Source organism: Myripristis murdjan, chromosome 13, assembly GCF_902150065.1.
Source record: "Myripristis murdjan chromosome 13, fMyrMur1.1, whole genome shotgun sequence".
In the NCBI taxonomy this organism is placed as follows: domain Eukaryota; kingdom Metazoa; phylum Chordata; class Actinopteri; order Holocentriformes; family Holocentridae; genus Myripristis; species Myripristis murdjan.
The window spans coordinates 29,580,230-29,605,743 of NC_043992.1; the positions used below are offsets into that span (position 1 = coordinate 29,580,230).

The following is a 25,514-nucleotide window of genomic DNA, read 5'->3' on the forward strand; positions in this document are numbered from 1 at the left end:
CTCATTTTTTCTCAGCATCATGCTATTCCTTTCAGCGAGGCTCTCTTTAAATCCCCAAGTTTCTGAATCTATAGAGCTTATATTGGTCTATCTTCCTAACTTCATGTCTGTCATATATCAAACCTTCCTCTCATCCCATCCGAGTACCTGCCTGCAGCAGAGTTTCTGATCCAACCGATCCATTTCATTTCTCAGTCGGCCATTGTTTAGTGGTGATTGTGCCAACATTTTCATTGCCCTGTTTCCTTTTTCTACATTTACAATTCCTTAAGAACCTCTCTGTCAGCTTTAAAGGGCTATATATGTATGCAGCTCTTCATTGTGATTATTTTAGCAAAATGTAATATTTTCCTAATTAGATTCCTTGGCCATCAATGTGAAATTATTATTGGATTTTTCAAATCCCGTGACCGTCAAACTATTTTCAAGAGGCATGAAAAAAACAGCCCTAAAATTCTTACTGCTCAGACAAAACTGTGAGGAAGTAAATCATATGACTCAGCTACAGACTGTCTGAAAACTATTCATATCAGATTTATGCACTTCATTTGATCACACACTGCCAACGCTATACTCGTCTGACAAGACAAGCTAACAGCCTGTCTCCTCCCAGTGATTTTAATAGCAAGCAGAAAGCACACATTAGGCGCAATTTAGCTGTGGGACCAAAAATTGACTTGCTTCTCTCCAGACGCCATTTTTTTAGTGTGTAAGAATCCCGTGACTGTTGAATCCTGGGGTGACTATGTAGTTACGAAATTAAAATTTGAGTAATGTGGAGCTTTTTGTTGTCTCAAGGTAGCTCAGAATTGTTTGTGTGTGTTTTATGATAGAAAATTTGTTTTATGAGTCTTCTATGAATTCATTTCTGGCCCCAAGACTGCATTACTCACTCACACACACACATACACACACACAGCATCAACAAAACTCATTCACAGCTTACAAAATCCCCCAACAGTCATCCAGCCACACAAATGTATCATGTCTTTGTTTTTTGAGAATCAAAGGCTCCCGCTCTGATCACGCTTTCTCACAGAGAGCCTTTCCTCATCCGGAGGGCCGGCCTGTGATACACTATCAGGCCCAATCCCAGATTATCCGGCCCCAGCTGCAGAGCTGCAGAATGGGCTCATTATGTGCCTGAGGTGCCTGGTGAGAGAGGGAACAGGGGGAGCGCGGTCTACTCAGTGTTAGTGACTTCTGTCATGTCTCAGGGCGTCCGCAGCACACAGCTAGTCAGCAAGCACCAAACCTGACAGCCTTCAGCAGCCTGCCAGACACAGTTAGACACACACAATACAAGGCCACAGCCATAATGTAGGGAAGCAGGAAAGAGGCAAATACACACAAGCAAACCACATGTTTAGTAGCCTCATGCCATATAGTCATACTCTGATTCCATTCCCACTTGCAAAATAATAGGATTGTGGGTAGTGTTGCATTCAAACTATTTAGAGTAGGGGTGGCAGCAATGGGAGTTTAAAACAGTTTTTGAATTCTGAGCAATCTCTATTAGTTTTCATCATCACTTTAACTACTGTAGTTCAAGGGACCAACCAATGAGCATTCTGATTTTCTGGTTGAGGTTTTTCCAGGAAGTTTTATGTGGGCAAATAAAGATCAGCTGGCTATGCAAAGTTACATATTTAAGGTGTAACTGTGAGAGCCACTAGTCCTCAGCTGGTGGGGTGGTGGTGATGACAGGACAGGAATGTAAATTCCAATCAGCAGCACTGTAAAATAAAACTAATACTGTCAATCAGGGAGGAGGCAGAAATTTCTGGTGAAAACATTTAAGGATCAAGCTCCATCACCTACAGTAAGAATAGAGCTCACAAAGCCCTCGGGCAGACATCCAGCTTTGGCCCAAACTTCAGAAGATGAAGCACAGGCAGTTAATGCCTTTTAATTACTCACATATAGTAATTAGTCAGCTCTCTGATGTACCTCCCATGCTCTGTGCTTCCCTCCCTCTCCTGACTCTCACTGACTGATTCCCTCCAACTCTCCCCATTCATCCTCCTTCTCTCTCCTTCTCTCTGTCTGTCTGTCTGTCTGTCTGTCTGTCTCTCTCTGTCTCTCTCTCTCTAGCTGTGCATGATGCAGCCTTGGCCTGATACACCACAAACGCACACTGAGGCGGGTAATTACACTGGTTAGATGATGGTAATGACAGAGTTAGCAGAGGAGTGTAGCTACCAGAGGAATGAGTGTGCTCGGTGTGGAGGTGGTGCTGCTGCTGGTGTGTCATACCGACACAGGCAGACCTGAGAACAGCGTGGACCTGTAGTGCTTGTCAAAAAAGTAATGGATCAGAGATGGGGAGGGACAGGCCTACCATATGCCTCTCTCTCTGTTTATGCAAAACGTTAAGGTGTCTAATTATATCCGACACTGAAGCAAGTGACTAAGACAGTAGTTGGAATGATGCAAAGTATGAGCCTGGAGTCTAATGCAAAGCCCCAATCATCAAATCAACACACAAAATTAAAACTGAAACATGGCCTGTTGTAAAAACCCTTGAAAATAAAATGAAGTGCCTCAGGCTTATTACATCAGCAGTAATATCAGCGCTGAGTTTAAATTAAGCAAACGGCGCCACAGTGCATGTTAGATTAGGGGCTGGGCTGGAGAGCAGATGGTGGTACATATGACTGGCAGACGGCAGACAGGGGCCAGAGTAGAGCAGGACAGTAAAATACAACACTAAACATCACAACACTGGCTGGCGGCCTGGGGACGACACATCAAGCATCCGTCCCACCACAGCCTCTGATGGGAGGTGCCATAAGCCTACAGCTGGCCTTTATCAAACATCAACTTGAATTACTGAAGTTGGCGCCAACTCAAGTGATGAATTACTGACCTAACGTGATCAGTTAAAAAAAAAATCTGAGAATGTTACATAGGGATGCAACTAGACTTTAATAAAATAACCACAAGGCGATATGACAGTTGCTCAGCTCTTATTTGTTTACAATGAAAAGGCTTGTTTGTTTTACCAGCCAGAGAAAATAAAAACCGAAAGGTCTAGGTTAAAATGCAATAGGAGAAAGAGACGAGTGAAAAGCTAATGAGTAAATGCATTAGAAGTAAGTGGCGGAGGCGAGGTGTCTGAAGGCTAAAGTATGGGCTCAGCGGCCCGGTGCAAGCCTGAGGACACGGGCAATTCAGTCTCATTGTGCTCTGGAGTGGAGCAGCCGGTGAGGCTTATGGAGAGAGGCTGTCTCCTGCCGGTGTCTGTCTTTGTTCCACTGATGCTGTCGTAGAGGCAAACTGCTTTCCGTGTACAATAACAGATAAGATAAACAAATCTGACTCCAGTGCCAGTAGATGTGCCAAATGGAGTAATGGTGCGCTACTTTTGCCCAGGCGTCATTCTTGAATCCGGCTGTAGCAAGAGCAGTGTTTTGGAAAATTGCCTCCGCAGTGGCAAAATACGATATGAATACTATAAGGAGTCATCGTTTGGTCTTACTGCTCAGCCCACCCAAAATAATAATAGTAATAACAAAAGCAGTTCCAGCACAGTTGGCTAGTTATTGTTATATACATTATAAGAAGAGCTATTCTTGAACCACAACACCTACTCAAACTGATGCTGAAATTGGCAAGAGAGCAAAGCTACGGCTATATTACAGAAATCCTATCCTATCCTATCTGTTTGGTAATGCAAAATTTGGAACAAGCCTAACATAGACTCTTCTGTCTTAAGATTTAAGATGGAAGGTTTCTGTAATACGGCTGCTGGAGCTAAGAACCAAAACCACACTGGCCCACCTCATCTACAGCAAAATTTCTACTACAAACACGAATAAACACTAACAAAGAATCAGACAGTCACAGGGAGGCATCACAGACACATCAGGTCCCCATGTCTCTCTGACTTTGCGCTACGTTTGTCTTGCATGTTTGCTTGGTTCATCTGAAAGTGACCCGCCCACCCCCGGCTCAGACTCAGGTTTCACTCAGTTTCAGTTCTTTCCCTGTCCTCTTCCTTTCCTCTTCACCTTCTTTTTTCCTTGTCTCTTCCATCTCTCCTGACCCTGCTGTCATGGTTACCACTGATTTCTGCAGACACTGTTTTGCCAAACCTCTCTGATGTCACTTCCATCTGTCTGTTTGTCTGTCAGACTGTCTTTCCCCTAACACATCGAGACAGCCCAACAGGAGAGGCACCAGGGTTTGGAGTGGAAAGAGCAAGCTGGACTCATCAAGGGTAAATTCAACACACATACACACTCATACACACAAACACAAACCCACTGCCATCCACGCAACAAGTTTAATGATTTGCACCCAGTGGGATGATCACGAATCACAGCCCACATCTTCATTTATCATCACGACCATTCATTGGCTTGTTTGTGGGAGATGAACAGATGAACGGTGGTGAGAAAATAAGGAGGAGTTGAGGAGCCGGAGGTGGAGAGGAGAAGCATAATGGAGGTCAAAATGAATGTCCAGGTGAATAAGCATGTAATGTTTAGATAGTGCAGTGCTTGTAAAATGTCTCTATCAATTGATGTATCATCACTGGATGATGCATCAAAATGCAATATATACAAAAAATGAAATATGTATCACACACATTTTATGCCTCTGTAGTAAACGGCTTGCTCGTTACGATTTCTCAAACTCTCCATCAACATCATATTTGCACTTTGTAATGACAACATTTTTTTAATTACATTTGACTTACATTCCAGCAAGCCAAAAAAATGACTAAATACAGTTATTTCATACTTAACAATCACTGAACTTATGACATGTGATATAGTTGCATCAAATCATGAACTCCATAATGAACACTGAATCAAAATGTAAGCTCCATCCCTAAAAATTTGATACCAAATTTGTCCCTGAATTTTCTTTTTTCTTGCCTCCCTCCAAAGAGGTACCGGAGTATGACTGGAGGCTGTCATGTTCAACACTACCGCTTTTAACCCCAATCAAAATTTGTTACAACAAAAGCCCCCATCATTTTTGTGCAATTCTCTAATAAGTGAATCCCTTGTGGACTAGTGTAATGTACGGCGCACACCACTGCGTCTGCGGAGGAGGATCCAGGACACTACGCACATCAACATGTAATAGAAGAAAATGGAGAGAAGCAAAAAAAAGTGATAACAAAGATAACACTAAATTAAAAAGTTACAATCCAGAGGCAGTGTTTGAAAGTAAAGAATCAATTCATGGGTATGACTCAGTGGCACCAGGAAAAGTGTTTTAACACTTTCCAACTTTTTATTTTTAACTGCCTGTGCCTTTTCCAAACCAAAGTCAAAGGACTGTGGACAGAAAGCAAATGTTTTAAAGATCAGTGGAGGGCACATTGCCTGGTTTTGTGGAACACCTAATCAAAAAGCTGACGGTTTACCAAAAGACTAACAAGAATGAAAACGGAGAAAGAGACGGTAGAACAGCTGGTGGTATTTTTTACTCAAATCACAAAGACTCAGCTGGACAAGAAGAACTTGCTCAAAGTAATGCAGCTGGCCTTTATGGAAACTGTGTGTGCGTGTGTGTGTGCGCGCGTCTGGGTGTGTGTGTGTTGAGCAACTGGTTTTTTATCATCAGCACAAAATATTGTTGAGGAGGTTCTTTTTCTACAAAACAGTGGGACAATGTGAATGCACCCTTAGTAAGATATAGATTGTTCTATATGTATATTTCTATATCTTATATCTTCTATATAAGAGAAAAATTCTGTCAGTGACGTAAGATAATTTCACTTGTTTTCAGCGAAGTGACACTTGTTTCAGGAATTTTCTATTAACACATGTCAATATCTTCAAATTAAAACAGACCAGTCAAGAATTTTCAAGAAAATTCAAAACAAAGTAAAACTTTAGGGCTGCAACTGACTGAAAAGAAGAAAAAATAAATAGAGAAATAAAGAAAGTTAGGTTAGATAATTAGGAACATTTTGGTTGACCAAATCCCTAACTTTCTTACTGATTAATCGGTGTGTCCTCTGATGGTGCCACAAACTTGTGGGCACTAAAGCTATTTAAGCCAAAAATCAATGTTAAGCTACACAGACGCACCATTAAATGAAATATTATGATGCGAAGTTCAATGCATCAAGGCTACTTCCATGCATGTTTTCCTCTGTGCAGACATTTGCCACATGGTGGGAGGGGGGCAACTGATCGACATTATACAATTTTAAGAATCAATACCATCGGTAAAATGACTTGATATAATGGATTTTTGTGTGTAGGCAGTCCTCCAAGACAAAACAAAACAGGGCAGACACAAGGACTTAACATATTTTTACATAACATGTCCCTGTTCCTTTCACCTCACTGTCAGAGCCACAGGGACTGCTGACAGGACGCTGTCAGACCAGGTTGGGCCTTTTGAAGACATGAAATCAGACACAAAGTTTACAATTCTCTCTTTCTCTTTCTCTCTCTCTCTCTGCAGAACAGTAATGGTTACACGTGCTGAAACAAACACGCAACACGCTCATGCCACCCACCCACACAAATGAAATGAAAGCAAATACAATGAGTTAATGCATTGCTACTGGCAGTGAGTTACATTAACATGCAGATATCGACAGATCAGAGGACAAATGCTCACATTAGTGGAAAATTAACACATTTAGGGGAAAGAGACTTCAATATGTTCTGGACCATATAGACTAAAATGGATTAAAAAATGGATTAAAATGAATCTCTCTCCCTCTCCTTCTCTCTCTCTCACACACACACACACACACACACACACACACACATATGTCATACTAATTGTACCTCAAGGCCTCAGCTGTGCAGGTGAAGCAGGCGTGGTCTGAGTGTTTGCTGACACAATGCAGGGATGAAGCTCCGATTTTCACTCTAATGGAGGAAAAGGAGAGAGATGATCATATTAGCCTGCAGCTGATTGGTTTCCAATATTATCTACAGCTTCACTTTGGACTTCATTCACGGCAAGTGGCTAGTCATTAGCGTATGAACTCAACAGTTAATTTCAAACAGACAACACTCCGGGAGTATCAAATCATTCTGATCATGCACAGATAAATGACAGCACAAAAGATCCAGTGCTATTCAACTACTTTTAACACACAGTTATCATCTAAACTACCAGCTGTGCACTTACATGTAGAGGCAATGCCAAGTATAATTTTTGACTACCTCAAACAACACACTGATACCAGTTAGCGCCTCAAAAAATAAATTTTAGAACCCAATCCCTTTGAGTGCCTGTATTGCTTAACATTTTAACCAATAACCACCTGCATTTCTTGTAAGTTGAGTGCACAGTAGGTGTGATAAGTGAGGGCTTTTGTGTGTTTGTGTGTGTGTGTGTGTGTGTGTGTATGTGTGAGAGAGGAGTAGCTGTATCCAGTTCCCCACTCATCAGGCCAGCCGTGAACTCTTGTCTATTGTTTGCGAGAAGTCTGAACAAAGATGTGCACATGAACACGCACTCTTCACACCACTTCACTGCAGTTACACTTTGTCATTTCAGCTCAAACATTCAACAAGAAAATACATCCATCAAAACAAAAACAAACCGAAAAACAGCTGAACTTATCCCATCCAATCCTTTGCATACAAAATGTAAAGACACGAACAAACATGCTGCTAGCGTCTGTCCTAATCAACTGTTCCCTTTCCTCCTTGTCCTTCACATCCTCCTATCACCGCCAGCCCCGTCTTTACGACTGAACATCCCCTCAACCTCTTGGCTCTAGCCCGAGACTGAAGGATGGACAGGCAGAAGGGAAGATAAGCAAATGAAGGAGGTTGTGCACTTTGATTAGAGGTCGGACGGCTGCATAATGGTGAGGGGGGAAGGGCTGTTTAAACACAAGTGAGATGTGAAGTGAGGGGTGAGGAGGGGCTGGAGGGACGGGGATGGGCACTGAACAGACATTATGCCCTGAGGGGGAGGCCCATTACTGTCTGACAAATACAGTTTCAATCAATACCGATCAATCCAGGTCCACTTACTCCACGACGGCAAGCACAGTAACAGTCTTTAGTGGTGGGGGGTGTTGAGGTGGACAGGGGTCAACAACTGTGTGTGTGTGTGTGTGTGTGAGTATTTCTCTATAGCGGACAGGCAGCCGTGAACAAAGCCAGCAGAGTCAGCATGGATTTAAAGCTCAGGCATCCCTCCACTGCCCTGCAAATTGAATTAAGTTAAATTAAATCATAAGTGAAAACTTCCCAACCATGGCAGACCTCGCTCCACAGAGGCCAGCCGCAGCCTGAGAATGATTACACTGCCTGTCTGCAGCTTCTGTACAAGGTGGCATATACTGTATGGAAAGTATAACGCACACTTAAGGACTTAAGGACACATCACACTCACATTAGGGAGGCCAACAGCTGACACAAAAAAGTGGAATGTGCACCTGCACACACTTACAAGACAAAATAAAATAAATGAAATCTAGAGAGGTAAAATACAAATACACCTATACAGGTAATTCATATTAGGTTGAATGCAAATAAGCAGCATGTACAGGGTACAAAAGAGGTTTGACAATGTTTTCAAAGTAAAATTAGGCAGCTTTGCAAAGAGGCAAAATCATCAGTGCCTGAAATGCAAGTGCATCGGTCACAAATACTGCAAAATTATTAGAAGTGGCATGTGGTATTACCATACCAAACACAGACTAACTGCACTGGGGAAGAGGAACACTGGCAAGGATCTCAACAGCAGTGATAGACACAAGCGTGGCTGCTTAACACCACAAAACTCCGGCCTCAAAAATCATCACAGACTTGTATGAACATCTCTGTGACACAGCGTCAAATAAAACTGCATGTTATGAGCTACAGAGTCAGCTGGCCGCTCTTTAACTACTTGTATCCTTGTCCCAATGGAAAAAAGAACTTAGAGCAATGGAAATAATTAGGCTTGATGACTTGTCATTCAATCATTTTCCTTCATCTGGGTGGGTTTATGCTTGGAAAAAGCCAAATGATGCTTTCAACCAACGTCTGCTGCAGGCTGTTCAACATGGTGGTGAATCTATAATGGTATGTGGACAGACATCTTGTGGGATTGCTATACATGGTGACACTATTTTACAGCACCAAACACTTTTCCCATGATGCCCTGATACACACCGCTGAGCCAATTCAAGACTGATTTCATTGAAGAAGGAATTTCATGAATGAGGATGAAGTCCGTGTCCTCCCCAAACAGCAGATCTACACACAACTGAACCGTTATGGAACGATGCCACACACACAGTGCCAAGTCCATTTAAAAGGACGCTGCCACACGTGCCTGGTAGAAAGTCTACATGCTTGACGAACACACTGGCGAGTCTTGAGAGTCTGCTGTATATTTAGTATTGGAGTCATTCTCTGTGGTTTCTGCAGCCTGGCAGACAGAGACTGTCACACAGCCAGGACACAGTTGGCTTACTCCCAGTGTGAATGTGTGTGTCTGTATACCCTGTGTATGTCTTTAAGACAGTAGGCCTGTGTGTTCAGCATACAAAATATAAAAAAATAATTTCATGGAGGGCATGCAAATCTAACTTTACATCTCATTACAGTAGAAGAGCAACAAACACTGCTATGACATGGAGGGAGAGACAGAGGGAGGGTGTGTGTGTCTGCAGGCATGTCTATGACTTCATCATCATTGGCATTATGTTGTGATTCGAATGGGATTACTGTCACAACTCAAATGGTATGAATATTTTAGGCATCTTGCTGTGTAAGTACCCCACTAGAGTTCAGCCTACTGACATTTTTCTTCCTTATTCAAGTTGGAAAAAAAGAGACTGCTCTTTCCTAGAGAGCTGAAAGATTTGCAAAAGTATCGGTGCAGTGGATAAAAGCTCTGGAAAGTTTGTGGATTAATCCTGGCTTCATCTTCCCCCTTATTATATTTGATGTCTTCCAATCTGGGCATCCGCTGAACTCTGAAAACTTTAAAACATTTTATTAAATTCATTCAGTAGATTCATTTTTCCAAAATGTAACTTGTAACTATTCCTATGATGTCCTTCAAGAAAATAAAACTTAATATCTTTAGAAATGAAAACCCATACAGTTAGCTTACTAGAAACCTTCAAAAAAAAAAAAAAAAAAAAAAAAAAACATACGATCCGCATGATCGGCCTAAGCTGTTTTAGGAAAAATAATAATAAACAATAATAATTAGAATTTGGAAAACCATCTACAATGAATTTGTAGACTAAGGAGTATTAACATAAATACTGAATGTTGAATTCTTCTACAACTTTCTATTAATCAGTCTTTCTAAAAAAAAAAAAAAAAAAAAAAAAAAAACTGCATGCAGACTATTGGGTTACTATGGCACAAAGTTGAAGACCACTGAATAAAAACGAAGGCAGAGTGGTAATTATTTCTATTTTCCTTCATTTCTCAGAGACTGGCCTTGAATGCCATCTATATCTGAGAAAAATGTTCCATACTATTAAAAACTGTACTGAGTATTAAAGAGACTTCATCTCATATCTGTCAGCGAGAGAGAATAAAAAGCTTTACAAAAGACACAATTATTTGAACATCCTAAATATGAGCTAAAGATGAAGTAAGAGTAGCACATATGATTTTGATTGATAACTTAAACCAAAAGGAGGCTAACCCAATCAGATTTTCTATTTGAATACTGTTTTGGTAGACTTCTAACATTTTTACACATAAACATAAAACCCAGACAAAAAAAAAAGTACTTAGACATACAAAAGGGTCAAAAAGTAAAGGGGAATGAGTACTTTTTGGGAGTAAATGTAGAGGCTAAATTTGCACAGGTACTGATTCAAGCATTTCAAAACAGTCACATTTGAGCAGGTCAACATCATGTTCAGTCAGCAGTTGCACATTGACTGCTACTGTTATTGACACTGTGCTCATGTCTCAACAGAGCAACCAGCTGCATACTGATGCAGCAGGGGAGTGGGATCTGCACTGTGATGGACATCAAAGTCTCTTCTCTTTTTTTACAAAGACATTTCATATTTTTAAATTCAATCACAGCAACGACTGGCCTCTACCCTAACAAGAATCTATAGCCCCCATGTACAATGCTTGAGAATACTGTGTGCGTGCTGTAAGCATGTATATATTACGCTTTGGAGTCTGTGCATTGAGTATGCATGCTGCAATAGAGGGAGGGAAATCCCCTGCAGAGAGGGGTAGGCAGCCCCATTCATACTCCAGCACTTGGAGGTGGGGACTGCCACACTTTCATCCCTTTCAGAGCTTCATCCCTCTGCACGCCCCCCTCTCTCTGTGGTTCATCTTATTTAAACTGAAATAGAGGAATGGAATCTGCTGGAAAAAAAACTCTTGCTTCGCTTCCTTCCCTTGTGTGTCACAAGTGAGTGACGCGTGCCTCTGTCCCGCTGTAAGGTATCCCCACTGTGAATGTGTTTGAGATGAAAACGGGGAGGAGGGCAAGAGCTCGTATTCGTAGGTTTAGGGATGTGACTGGACCACCCCCAGTCCATGGGAAACACTTGAAAAAAATCAAAACAGACATTGTATTTTAATGGTATCCCTAAGTAGGCTATAAATAAATCACACATAGAGATGCTCTGATCGATCGGCAGCTGATCAATATTAGTAGTGGGTTATTCTAAAGATAATACTGATGATTAGCCTATTTCAGTGCTCTAGAGTGGAGCAGATCACACCTTGTGTATTATCCAGTGGATACTGAGCATATTTCTCTTACAGCAAGTCAGTCATGTTTACCTTCCATCCATCAAAACAACATTGGGCTATATTTATTCAATCGCTTTTTGGTCTCACAAATCTGATGGAAAATATACAAGGAAGATGTTCCTTCATGGCACCTTACAAAAATAAAAACTGAAGAAGCACAAAATCAGGGAATTCATCATTCCACAGGATTAGTGCAAATAGAGAGAAAATGCAGTCGTCATGAGCTCTGCTTACAGGCAACTTAAAGAGGAAAATGCAGTGATGTAGCTGTATGCAATACTGTATCCTTTCACTAAAATGACTTGGAAATGCTGCTGTGGCTGCTTGTTCACTATGCCAGTGCTGGTTGCTATAGGAACGGCAAGGCACACGGACAGGAAGATGTATTATGTAGGCGGCAGGCCGCAGGCATTCAGGACACACAACCTGAGAGCAGAACGGTAAATAACAAGACACAATCTGATAAACCCATACGGCCATCAGTCAGTCACTCATGTCCTGTCACTGTGAAGGCGCAGAGAAAATAAACAGGCAAAAAAAAAAAAAAAGTCCCACACTACACACTAATCACCTGGTGTGTACAGAGTTCACCCTCCTCTGCTCTATTCCCTCTAACTGTGTGGTTTCATCAGTCTGTCCATCTCTCCTCGCTCTCTCAGTTGGAGAGGCTTAGGCTGCTGACGACCACGTGCCATGCAAGCTTTAAAAAGCATGTGCATGTCTGAATGAGCACTAAACTCCTCAAAAATGTGACAGAGCTCTGGGGTGGGTAAAAGTGCACTCATCAGCAGACTTCAAACATCTGTTACTTGTTCTTGTTTCCATAACATAATCTGCTGTAGCACATTCTTTATCCTTCGACAATCCCCACATTCTTGTCATTTTCTGTATGTGCTCTTTTTAGACAAGTTGGTCAACCGGTCTGTGCCGAGCCCCAGCTCCAGCTGTGTGGAGAGGCTTGTCAGACGGCAACACCTGAATGTACTGACACCAGCAGGGGAAGCCTGAGAGGTTAAAGGGTAAGCTTATGGGTATTTCAAAGTTGCAGGTTCAAATTCACAGTCTGGGAAAAACTGGATCAGTAACTCTACCCTTCCTTGACAGCTATAGTACCGTTTTCGTGCCACTGAGCGAGGCACCTAACTTCCTCAGTTGTGCAGCTTATTTCCCATTTGTGTGTGTGACTGTGTGTGTGTGCACCTGCACAAAAATGAGCAGGCAAGCAAAAACATGTAATCATACCAAAACCTGTAACTAATCTCCAAAAATACTGCTGTAATAAGGATGTTAATGATAACTTTATTTGTATAGCCCAGTAAAAGTGTTTGCAGTGTTTTAAACACAAAAAACACAAAGAAGCCGTGAAGTAAGAGTACCTCAGGAAACAATCAAATATAATGTTTGGAATTGAATAGTTCAGCTAAATAAGAGGAATAAGTCTTCCATTCACAATCGCCCTGCATTGTGTTACATCTTTGGTGTGTATCACGCATGAATGTGGGAATACACAACAACACAGGCTTTTTCTAAACACTCAGCCATTCTCTGTGCTCACCAGGGCGTATCGAACAGCAGCAGGTGGGAAGGTTGATTTCATCTAGATTTTGTTATCTACCTACATGAAGTCAGCCACAGGAGACCGGGCCTGCATCCCGTCTGACTGATTAACTGACTCCTGGGCAGCAGAGACGCATTCCTTCAAAGTGACATGCAGGTCAGATATGACGGGAGGCCAGTCTGTGTGTTTCTGTTCAGCTGAAGTGCTGCTGTCACAACAGCCTGGTGACGCTTTAATCCAACCTCAGGACAGATGCCTTGTTCCTGCTCCACAGTTGCAGTGACGATACGCAGACACAAAACCACAACTCAGCACCTGAACACAGACTAATGATGCTGGAAGATTGATACTGTAATGGTATGAGGGCAGTCTAAACAGCTGATGATGGGCTTAAAAAAATATCCAGGGTCACACAATCAAATCTGTCAAATCTAAATTTCTCTGAGTTTTCCATGACTTTCAAAATTTTGAATTTACATAACTTATATAAACATAAAATGACTTTTTCCCCAGATCAAAATTGTACTTCAGAATCAGATGTCAGATATTTGATTTTTTTTAAACAAAGGCTGACAAAATGCCCAAATATTACATGCCATGTCCCAAAAATTTACTTAACTTCCTAACTAACTGCAGCTGGTAGAAATTCATTGTCTTGCTTGCACCAGCACTTGATCCTGTGCTTCAACAACACCCTTCGTACTCACTTCACCACAGCGCTGCCAACAGTTCAGGACACTCATCCTTACATACTACAGTTATTCCAATGCCACTGCTTACAGCACAATACTTGATAAATATAATGAAAGACAATAATGAAGCTAAGCTGAAGCTCCTCCCCTCTGCTCCTGGCCTCAGGCTAGCTTTAATCCCCCATGGGTGTGTGGTGAGACTGGGTTTGTTTGCGTGTATGTGTGTGTGAGTGTGTGCGTGTGTGAGTGAGTGCCTTAACGATGGGTCCTAAGGCTGAGTTACACCACCGCAGCTGCTGCGGCTCCCACAGAGGCGTCCCAGGGGAGAACAGCGGGCTGCTGCTGCTCCACACTGATTAACTCAGGCCTGTGCTGCACGGGACTGTCAAGGGAGATACTTGCAGATACACACATGCACACACACACACACACACACACACACACACACACACACACACACACACACACACACACAAACGCACAGGGATGGCTGTGTGTAGGTTACAAACAAGCACAGCTCCCCAAGCAAACATATGCATTAAAACATGTGGTGGTGATCACTGTCAACTGCAACAGGCAGTGGTTTTCAATGTGTCTCCTTTTCTCAGTATTGTGCTGATTTGTTTTTAATCATTCAATCATTCATTCAATCATTCTATCAATCATTCAATCATTTATTAATCACATTCCCGATTTGCTTCGTTTGATCACTTAGTGCGGATGGAAATCACCAGTCATCTCACAATTCAGTGTTATCAAGGTGTGTGGCTCACGATTCAGTTTAATAATGACTGTTTGATTAATCAGGATTCAGGATTAACTGTAATTGGTGATGCTTGTGTATTTACAGTCATAAACACCAAAATTTTCACTAGCCATAATTCAAAAACTACTTAAATCAATAATTGAGTTAAATGAATTAATTGACAATTAATTCGGTTCCACTTCTTTTCACTTGAACAGATCAACAGAACAAGCGCCATAATTACTGTTTTGTGGAATTCATAAAAAAATTCAGCAACATCTCTCCTTCACTTAAGTGTATTAGAACAACCTGTAGTGTCAGGTCAAAAAACAAATTGTGTGACAAACTGAAGTGGCTTCTCCAGCAACACCATCTAATAAATAACTCAGATCAGTGCAAACAGAACAACCTGTTTGGCTGGACTGTAAAAGGAAATTAGGAACATAAGTACTGAATGGCACTGGCTTTTTTAAAATCTGGATGGCTTTGCTTTTCAACAATTGCAGAAATCCAAAATTTCAGGGAGGTGAGGAAAATGTGATTAAAGAGACACATTTTTGGCCACAGGGAATCAATAAGTGCCATGAGAAAAAGAGTCATACTGTAAAATACTGTATCTGCCTTTGCCTTTAGAGAGCATTACAGACCAGGCCACCAATGCAGGCACAACCCAGAGCTTCCAATGCTTTTAAGTTTCCTTATGATTTGGCTGAAACATCAAGTTGTGCAGGCTCTGCAAACAGACAGTGTCTATTCAGAGGATTTGGCTCAACTATAAATCTGGAACAAGTTGAACCAGAGCTCACCAACACGAAAATTCAAAACAGAGAAATCGTTGTTCACATTCTTTAACATGTGATGGTAAGTCAGAAAGAAATACTGCAATGATGAGAATGAGTATTTTGAAATTAACAAAGTTGTCAGAATAAATGAAAAACACCACAGTTGATCAGCAAAAGTTCCCTTGGGGCATATGACCCCTGACCCTCGACCTTGATGCTTTTTTACTGTCTATACAGGAAAAGCTGACTTTATCACTATGATTAATAATGACATAACTACTGGCAAAGAAATTATCTTGCATTACTCAGAGATAGCCGGGCCTCATATGACAAGTACACAACTGCACTGTGTCTGTGCCACATGCTCTCCCTGTTCCCTGCGCTCCCAGTGTGCTGTTCTGCTGGTTGATCCAAGACATAAAAAGGAGTCAGCTGGCCACCGAGCCTTTTCCTGACGCTCTCCCTTCCTCTGAAATGGTCTACCTAAAGAAATAAGGGAGGCAACTCTCCTGTTACTTCTGAATCCAAACTTAAGACTTATTTATTTTCTCTAAGCTATAGATAATATAATTCTGATTGAACTTTGAGGGAGGCTCAGTCTCTGCCTCTAGCCTCTCCTGTCTTAGTTTAGTTTAGCTTCTATCAGTTTAGATGCTTGCATTTCCTTCATAACTATAATGTTTGTAATTTGCTAAATGGGGTCAACACCTATTGTACACTTGTCTGGCCAGGAATGGAGTCTCCTCTGTCTGTGCTCCTTCTGAAGATTTCTTCCTTTTTTCCAGTTCAGCTGGATTTTTTCTGGCAGTTTTTTCTTGCCTACTATGAGGATTAAGTCAGGGGGTGTTGTTGTGTTTGTTGTGAACTTGTGGCCATCTAAAGCCCTTTGAGACTGTAAACGGTGATATTGGGCTCTAAATAAACATGAACTTGAACTTGTACATGTTCTGGTAATTGTCAGTAAAGTTGAATTCATATCTGTTCATCTGTCAAAGAAGATGACAGCTCTGAAGGTAGATCATGACAGCTATTCAAGTAAAGCAAATACATCTGCCATATTCAGTCTTTCTACCACAAGAGGCATTAGCTGCTGAGTTGCAGTCATGCTCAACAAGTGCAGCCTGGCAGAGCACTGAAGTGTACAGTACGGCAGCAAAAACAGATTGGCCAATTTGTGCTGTTGTTTCCAAAAGCTCTCACCACTGAATAAAGGGATTTGGACAGCAGGAATGCATTTTCTCAAATCAACCAGCAATATCTTGGCCATTATGAAACTGTACGCTATAATTTGATTACAGTCTGGGGTCGGCTAGAACGCTGCCAAAATCTGCCAGCTGATTGTGATTAAAGGCTTGGTAATTACTGGTCTATTGCCATAATTTCACTTACATCTTACAAACAGTCACACTCTCTCACAGACACACACACACACACACACACACACACACACATACACAAATCAGTGGTCAGAGCAGAAGAGGTCCTACTTAGTATACACTCCCCTGAGCGTCTGGAGGTAAATATTTTGTCGCTTCTCAAGCCAAGGTCAAGGGGCCTCAACAGCGGATTGGACAAACAGATTTACAACTGCTACAACTCACACATTTGTAAATGTTTTTTTCCCGTTACAAAAATTTACAGCATGATAATGTGAATATTTTGTACAAGTGTAGACTCCGGCATGCAGGTTCTCAGATGTTCTGCTGCAATATCACCTTCACATAGGAAGTGGGGGCAGTGTGCATGTGTGTATTTGTCCTTCCTGTAACCAAATCACTATAGTGACAGGCTAATGAGGCTAAATGATGATGAGTTTTCAGGATGAGAAGGCTGCCAGCAGGGAGAAGAGTGGATGTGAAAACAGCTGGCAAAGAGTCAGAGGTTGCTTACTGAAATCTTGAATTTCTTCAGAAACACAATATCGGACCAAGGAAAGCTGGACTCAGCATGTCAGCTGTCCGCTGGGATGTGCAGTTAGGCTTGCTGTGCAATAAGAAACATCTAAAATTCAAGTGAACCGGCAAAAACAGCAGCACTAATAGCATAACTTTCATGTAACAAGAGTAACATGGTGCATTCTTGTTCCCCCGTGGGGAAACTCTTTTTGTTTGCCCCCAAGTCAAAGGCAGGTCACAGTGCAGACAGGGTCCCTGAACCTGATGGAGGTCAGTGATGAACTCGAGGATAAATCAGCAGGACGGATACTTATCGACAGTGAGTTTTGATCACAGATCCTCCATTTGAGGTAGGGTCTTCCTCTCAATACCCTGCTGCCCTACAATCTACATCTAAGATATTATGCTGCTGCACTCTGACTTAAACACACACACATGAGATTACATTCAGCAGCCCCTGATCGGACTCCCAGCCAAGAAACAGACTTAAGAGTCCATCTTGCAACTTCCAGTGACTAGATCAGTGAAGGTCAAGCAGAGATTAAGCCTCAATTAAAAATTCCTCAAGTGCACCCCTCCATGCACAAGCATTACGCTGAAAACAGATTATCTACAATCACTGCCGGCAATGAAATGAGCCAAAAAGGGTGTTTAAGGCTAAAGACGGGATCTGGCAACAGTAGAAAACTTTCTGGTGAAAAACAAACCAAGGCAGTCAAGGTTAAATGGCTTCAGACAAGGAAAAAACACAGAGTATAAAATGTCACATTGTACTGAGGAAAATCCCTTTTCACCTGTCTATCTCCACAGAGGTCAGAGGTCAGAGCTCAGGGTCAGCTACAGAACAGAGCCTTCAGTGTCAGCAAGGTGAATGTTTGCCAACAGGAGGGCTTGAACCCAGATACTCCGGTTACAAGACAGATGCACTAGGCCATCCTGCTGCCTCAATAGATAAGGAGTGTTCAGCCAGGCTTCCAGCCCTGTGTATAGACTAGATCCATTAATACAGAAATGGCCACACACTCAAGCAGTCAGAAATACTGCCGGAAATCCTCAAAGTAATTTCCTAGTCAGATAGCCCAATCGATAAAAAATCACTCTCACAGAATCTTCTTCACAAGTGAGCAAAACATGACAGTCAATAACACGACAACTCCAACGATTGAGATGGGTCAGTTGTTCCTTTGGAAATATTGTTGAAAGCTGAAGAGGGTAAGAGAGACTGCGCGAGTGCTCCGTGGTGATACTAAGCCTTCGATAAAACACAAAGGAAATATGAGTACCTTGAGCGCCATTCCCATTAGCTCTGTTTTTAGTCAACTGATGGATGTGAAGAGACACTGTTGCTCTCTTTTCTCCAACTGACTCATCAACAATAGCAACATGGAACAGCACAAACAGGGTCAAGGGTGTGTGTGTGTGTGTGTGTGTGTGTGTTTGTGGTGGGGGGGTTACAGTGCAGTCAGACAAAGAGGGCCTCTGACACAAACCAGCCAGTCTTTCTCTCTCTCTCTCTTTCGCACTTTTCTCTTGGCCTCTGACTCTCTTCCCCCTGAATGGCTCCATTGACAAAAGAGGCAGTTAGGGCCCATTTCTATGAGGACGTTGTGAGCTCCCAAAGGAATAAGTGAGCTCTCACAGACAAACCTGCCTGTCGCAGATCATTTTCCCCCCAGTCACTGCCTCCTCTAAAGGGATCGACTGTCAGTGTTGAACACCTAGACACAGGGGTTGGATCCTCACGATAACAGTGTATGATACATGAAAATCAAGGCAATAAATAATAACATGACTTAAAATGATGGGATACTTTGACTTAAAATTATGGGAAACATGGAGTGATGACTCTTCCCTGCTCTGGGTCTTTGAAAAATGCCGCTGCAGCTGCCTCCACCCAGCAGTTGTATAGTTTCATGGCCTAGATAAGCTCAGCCGGTGGAGAGAGAGAGTGGCAGGGCTGGGAGATAACGGTCAGAGATAGAGATAATAGCGCCCGCTGGTTCCTCTGATGCCTGTGAAATGATGAACTCCTCTGGGGTTTTCTCCGAGAGCGTATGTAGACAGTAAATGTACTGTAACTGGATTTGTATCACAGTCTGTGGTTAGGCCAAGACAAACGTGGGAAAGGTTTGGCCTGTTGTGGGATGATGCGGGCGTAATGCAGTAAGGTCGCATGAATCACCGAAGTAACGAGGATAAAATAAGAGGGGTTTAACCACTGCTGAGGTCTAAGCTGATTCACTGCATCTCCTCCTCCATGGGATGAAGAACAGGAAGAGAGGAGGTATAGGTTTATAGGTTTCATTTCATCTTTTTTAAGACTAATACTTGACACTGACTGCTTGAGCCTCCTAAATGAAAGGGGACCAGCATACTGGCCTGGGTAACACAATGACAGGCTCTGGATTCAGCTCACGCACTCTCAGGTTCACAGCACAGTGGCAATGTGCAGTCAGTCAAGTTCATCCAGAGTTCAATGACAATGTAATGATGTGACAGGAAATACAGGCAGCCTGTACTGCCTGTGCTGTAGGTTTGCCACAGCACAGCACAGATCAAGAGGGGTGAAGCGTGATTTCAAATGGACAAAAAAGCTTATGGTGGTGAGATGAAGCCTTTAGGAATGCTTCATCCAATATTCAACCAATAGCATGTTTTCAATATCAATTCTGCTATGAATAAAAGTATGAAACTTTAAGTATAAGCCAATATTGTATTGGTGCTGATGAGTAGAGGTGCCATGATTAGTCAAATAATCGATTATTTGCCAACTGTAACATCAACTGTGAACAATTTTGATAATCGATGAATCATTTTGAGTCATTTCTAAGAAGTAGGCCTAAATTTCCAAATTCTCAAATTCCAGCTTCTCAAATGTGAATATTTTCTGGTTTCTTTAGTCCTCTATGACAGCAAACTAAATATCTTTGGGTTGTGGGCTGTTTGTTGGGACAAAACAAGACATTTGAGGATGTTACCTTGGGCTGTGGGAAATTGTGATCAACATCTGATCTAATCTAACATTTTGTGGACCAAACAACAACTAATTGATCAGTCAAGAAAATAATCAACAGATTAATTAGTAATGAAAATAATCGCTTCTAGCAGCACTACTGATGATTACGGATTCAATCCATTACTTCAGCTGAAGGGTGCAGGCTTGGGCCATTACTTTACTTTGTGGTTACTGGCGAAACAGATACAAAACACTACACATTCACTACACATTTCTTCATCTAAACCTTCCCTTCATGAGATCAAAGAGAGGGCTTCGAGGAATATCTAAGTCTGTTCAAACAATGGCCTCTACATGTTAGTTTTCACAATACATTGCCATATAAAGCCACTCGGCCACATCTGTCATTTCTGTAGTCGCAATTTCAGTGTTGATGATGTCGTTTTCAGTCATTTTCTAATTCTGTGCAATGTGTTTCATAAAGCGAGGCTCAAAAACAAACTTCCACGTAAAACATTACAGCTGAAATGCATTTTAATAAGGTTATCAAAAAAATAAGTTGCAGCTTTGTGCCTATTTGAACATTTATCCAGTTTAGGAGTAATGTGAATGTAAAAGACAATACTGGACATAGTCATCCACCTGTAAGACAAAATCCTATTGGTCCAAATCAAGCTGCACAGAGAATATAAAGAGGAAGCCAGATAGCTTGCTAGAAGCTGCTTGGAACACAGCAGCTGTTGTAACCATGTAGGAAGACATGAAGAGTTGAAGAAGACGTTTTGGCATTCTCTGATAACGCGGGCCATCTATTTGAGTGGGAGTACATTGAGAAAACAGATCCTCCATCAGGAAGTAAAGTAAAAACACAAGGTTGATGAAGTCGGGACACAAATGTGTGACTTCTCTTTGATAAGCTTTTGTTTCAGCCTTTTTCACATTGTATTTGGATATTTGTTCGTGAGAGACATGGAGTGAATGGGGAAATGATTAAAACTGAAACTGTCAACATCCAAAACATGACCACAAATGCAAGATGTGGAAGAGTGTCTTTCTATCTATATCCAGAAGAGCTTTACAAATATCCAGGGTTGACCTAGTGAACAGCACAGTATTGATTTATGAGCAACACCTCACTCCCTTGATTGAATCTCCCCCAGTAATCAGCCCATAATTGCAGCATAAGCACTTTTTCCCACTCACACTTAGGTGTAGCCCAACCTCCCATGCCAGCCTGGTGTCAGGTTGGCATGGGAGGTTTGGTGGTGGTGGTGGTGGTGGTGGGGTTCCCTTCTCTGCTCTGCTGTGAGCTCTATGAATGGGCTACAGCAGGAGGGCAGAAAAATCTTGTGAGCCTGAAACTTCTTGTTTGGACAAAATTAACCTCTACTTTTATGTAAAACTGGTGTGACCACTGGGGTTTTAACAAGAGGAAAATCCATTTGCATGTAGGTGTTTCACTGCAGCTTGGACCAATTCACACCATATTGAAGTCATATGGTATTATTCTTTTAAAGCAGGACATAACTTTATTCTACCACATTGTGCAGAGCAGCACCAAATGATTGTTACAAACCAAGTGTAAACACACCTAGTTACTATACTCTGAGGCCAATTCCCACTCAACCCCTCCTACTATCATTTTTGGGGGATTTACACTGATCAGTCTACTGCCCTTCTGGATTTATATGTATATATATGTACAACAGAATCCACTATGTTAATGATAAAGCTGACCAATGACAAAGTCTTGGCTGTCCTGGGTGTTTCTGGCATCCATATGAATAAAAGCCGACATACAAAGATACAAACCTGTTCTCTAATCTTTCCTCTTCTAACCCCAGTTCTCTATCCCATCCAGGTACAGGCAGTCATGGTAAGTCCTAGGCTGTAATATGAGAAAAGGCTGTCTGACTTTCGGGAGAAAAGGGGGAATGGAAGGAAACTGACCCTGGTGTGAACAGGGTGAAAATGAAATGCTCTCGAGCTGCAGCCAAATCATGTTTTTGAACTGTCCACTTCAAATAAGCAGCGAGCCTTGTCCTGTCCTCAGCCAACCTCTCCTTTGGACCATGTGTTTTTTCACCTCCCCAGCTTGTTATATCCCATGATGTTGGAACAATCCCCTTGTGGGCCCGTGCCTCTCCTCCTGACGAGCACCCCCCCCCCCCACCCTGTCCTGAAGTGATCCTGGCCCAGGGCCCTTCACTACAACGCAGGGACTCGAGAGAGACGCAGCACAGCGGGCAACAGCAGGCAGCCAAGCAAGCAGGCACAGAGCTGCTGGAGGAAATTAAAAACACATCTACCACTCCCTCCCTCCTCCTTCCTCCTCCCTCTCCTGCTGAGCACGGCCAACTACTGCTGCCTCCTCATAAAACCTGCCTACTAAGTTCCCTCCATTTCTAATATTTATTCCCAGAATCCTAAAGTCCCATATATGAGGGAGAATGAGCTGTGCCTGTGCCTCCTGGGCGCCTTACTTTTCAGACATCACACTTTACTCTTAACATATCTTTCTGTGAGCTGCACGACAAGAATGAGCCTTAATGTTCCCTACTGGCTATCAAAATCCTCTGATAGCTCCTTCTCCTAAAACTCATTTAAAGTACAACCACTTTCACCCAAAACTCCTTTAGGACGGCCCTGCAACTCTCCTCTCTCTAGATTCTTCCCCCTGATCCTGCGGTTGGGCTCGTGAGTGATTTCTGAGATCAGCTTTCTTTCAGAAAAAGAGACATGAAAGGAGAAGGTGGGAGAGAGTCAGACATGGAAATGCTGAACAGCAAAGACAGACAGGGAACATGGAAAATAGAGGGAGGGGTCATGGGGGAACCCCAAAAATATGATCCTCTGTTTTCAGAGCTAGTCAGTACAATCTGGAACGGCTGAGTGAATATTCTCACAGACCGAGTCTGGTAAGTGGCTGAAACTAAGAGGCTGGTGGAAAAAATGCAGAAGTTTCACTATACAGCAAATTTGTTGACAGTCTGACACTGCAAAAGCATTGTGCAGCGCTATCCAATTTATTACCTACTCATGGTGTCATAAAATAAAAATGTACTTCTTTGTTTTAGATACACATCATGACCTGTAAAACAAAAGTACAAAGAAAGTAATGATCCTGTAAAAGCCCATAGCCGCAAACATGCAGTTTGCCAGGCACATCACTTCCCTTCTTAATATTTACATCCTCCAAAACTGGCAGTAAACAGCCTGTTTTGATGGTTCACCATATAGAAAACTTCAGATAATCTATTTTTGAGTTTCTTACAGTCCAAACTGCAATTTACCTGTAAAATTGGGATGTGTGCCCCTTTTGAGATCCATGCTTTGTGTATTTTTAGCATCTGTTCATGTGCAATGCTTTATGCAACCAGCACTGCATGGTGGAGTTACAGTATGCTCTGTTTACAGGCAGCACAGAGTACAGAAGGCACTGTGGTGAAAGTCAAACAAGTGTCAAACAACTCCAGGCTGGTGTGCAGTACATCCACGAAAAGTAGATGCTTTTCTAACAGATATTAGTGTCTAAGCCAACACATAAATCAGCCCTGCTGTCACTTAGGCTGTTAACAGCTGATGTACAGTTTCATTTTGAGTCACTCCAATCCTTCAGACCCCAGAACATTAACCAGGATGCATCATAATTCCAACAGGGTTCAAACTTATGAAGAAGTACAATTTGTTCTCATTACAGAAATGTACTGTGAGAGGTGAAAATTCACCTGTCAAGATTCACAGATTAAGTTAAATTTTCACAATTAAAGTGACTTCTGCTTCAATGGTTATAATAGGTAATGTTCAACAAACAGACCTCATTTAAGTAAGTAAGAAAATTGTTTTCTCAAATGTTGTAAATCATGGTGACGTTATACAGCCCTGACTAATAATCCATAATTTGACTGTTTTTTTCCCCCTGTTGGACAAAGGCCCAGCTATCAAATGACAGGCAATAACAGGGAGATAAACTGCATGACCTGTTTTGAAGGTGACTTCATGTCAGTATTTTTGCATCATTTAAAAAAGTAAGCAGCTAATGTTTTGTGTGTGAGCATCTGTGTTTGTCTCCATGCATGTCACTCTGGTGGAACAGCTCCATGTAAACACGTTCAAACAGTCCAAACCCACAACCCCAAACAAAAGCCGCCGGTTGCTGGAACTCGTGGCAAAACAGGAAATACAACTTCATCACCGCAGCATACACAGGAGAACAAAACTGAGCCATCGAGTTTCACTGCACTATGACTCACTGCACACCTCTGTGTATAAGGAATAACAATTTGTCCCATTGACAGACATTAACACAGTATGCCCATGTATACACAATGATCTGGTTTAACAGACATATGTGGGATAACTTTGCTCTTAGATATTTGATCTTCTCTGACGCTGATAAAAGCTTCAGATCTGACCAGGACAGCTGATCATACAACACATAAAGCAAAAACATTGGGAACAAACCCAAAACCCAGGAGAAATTAACATTTGTCACAAAAGATACACTGAGGCTTATTCCTAGAGGACTACAACTTCCTGTGTGTTCCCACACTGTAACTCTAGTCAGAGGGGGCGGGGGTGCTGGGGGACTGCGGTGGTGTGGCTCTCTTCAAAGCGTTGGTGGAAAGTCTTGTTAATGAGACTAGCCTGTCTCTTTATGTGACACATGTGTTGCAGAAACGGAAACACACTTTTACCCTCAGCCCATGCCTTCTTTCTGTTTAGTATCTTCACCTTTATCTCTTTTTCCTCCACTTTTTTTGTCCTCCATTATTAGATGCAACCAGCAGCTCTCGCTCGCTCTGTTGGTCGGTCCACAAAAATCTCCCCACCCTTTGGCAGCCCCTGTTTTCACCCTAGCAGTCTGAAATTTGGCACAGAGGTCAAGTGCATCTGTGTGAAGGTGTGTGTTTGTGCTCATGCCAATTGGCTAAGAGGGGGCATGGCAATGGGAGTGCCCTATCACACAAAGGCATTTAACTTCCAAATGGACTGACAGACATGCGCAACTTTTTTTTGTTTGTTTTGTTTTGTTTTTTTTGGAAAGGTTGGTCATGAAGGACAGCTGATTTACTGTTTATGACAACCGACAAAAAGAGGGTGTGGCAGTGTGAGTGGCCTATAAGAAAAAAGCATATAACTTCTTAACTGATTCACCTAATATGGCCAAAGTTTATAGATAGATGCATACACACACAGTTACAC

General features: G+C 42.1%; 1 protein-coding gene across 1 annotated transcript in view; it reads right to left on the bottom strand.

The window, feature by feature from the left end:
* The window catches only part of sipa1l3 (signal-induced proliferation-associated 1 like 3), a 79,092-nt gene that overhangs the window by 33,601 nt on the left and 19,977 nt on the right, over positions 1-25,514 (bottom strand). Inside the window, exon 2 of the mRNA XM_030067796.1 lies at positions 6,768-6,851. The gene's annotated coding sequence lies outside the window, so the exon portion shown is untranslated. The remainder of the gene's footprint in view (positions 1-6,767; positions 6,852-25,514) is intronic.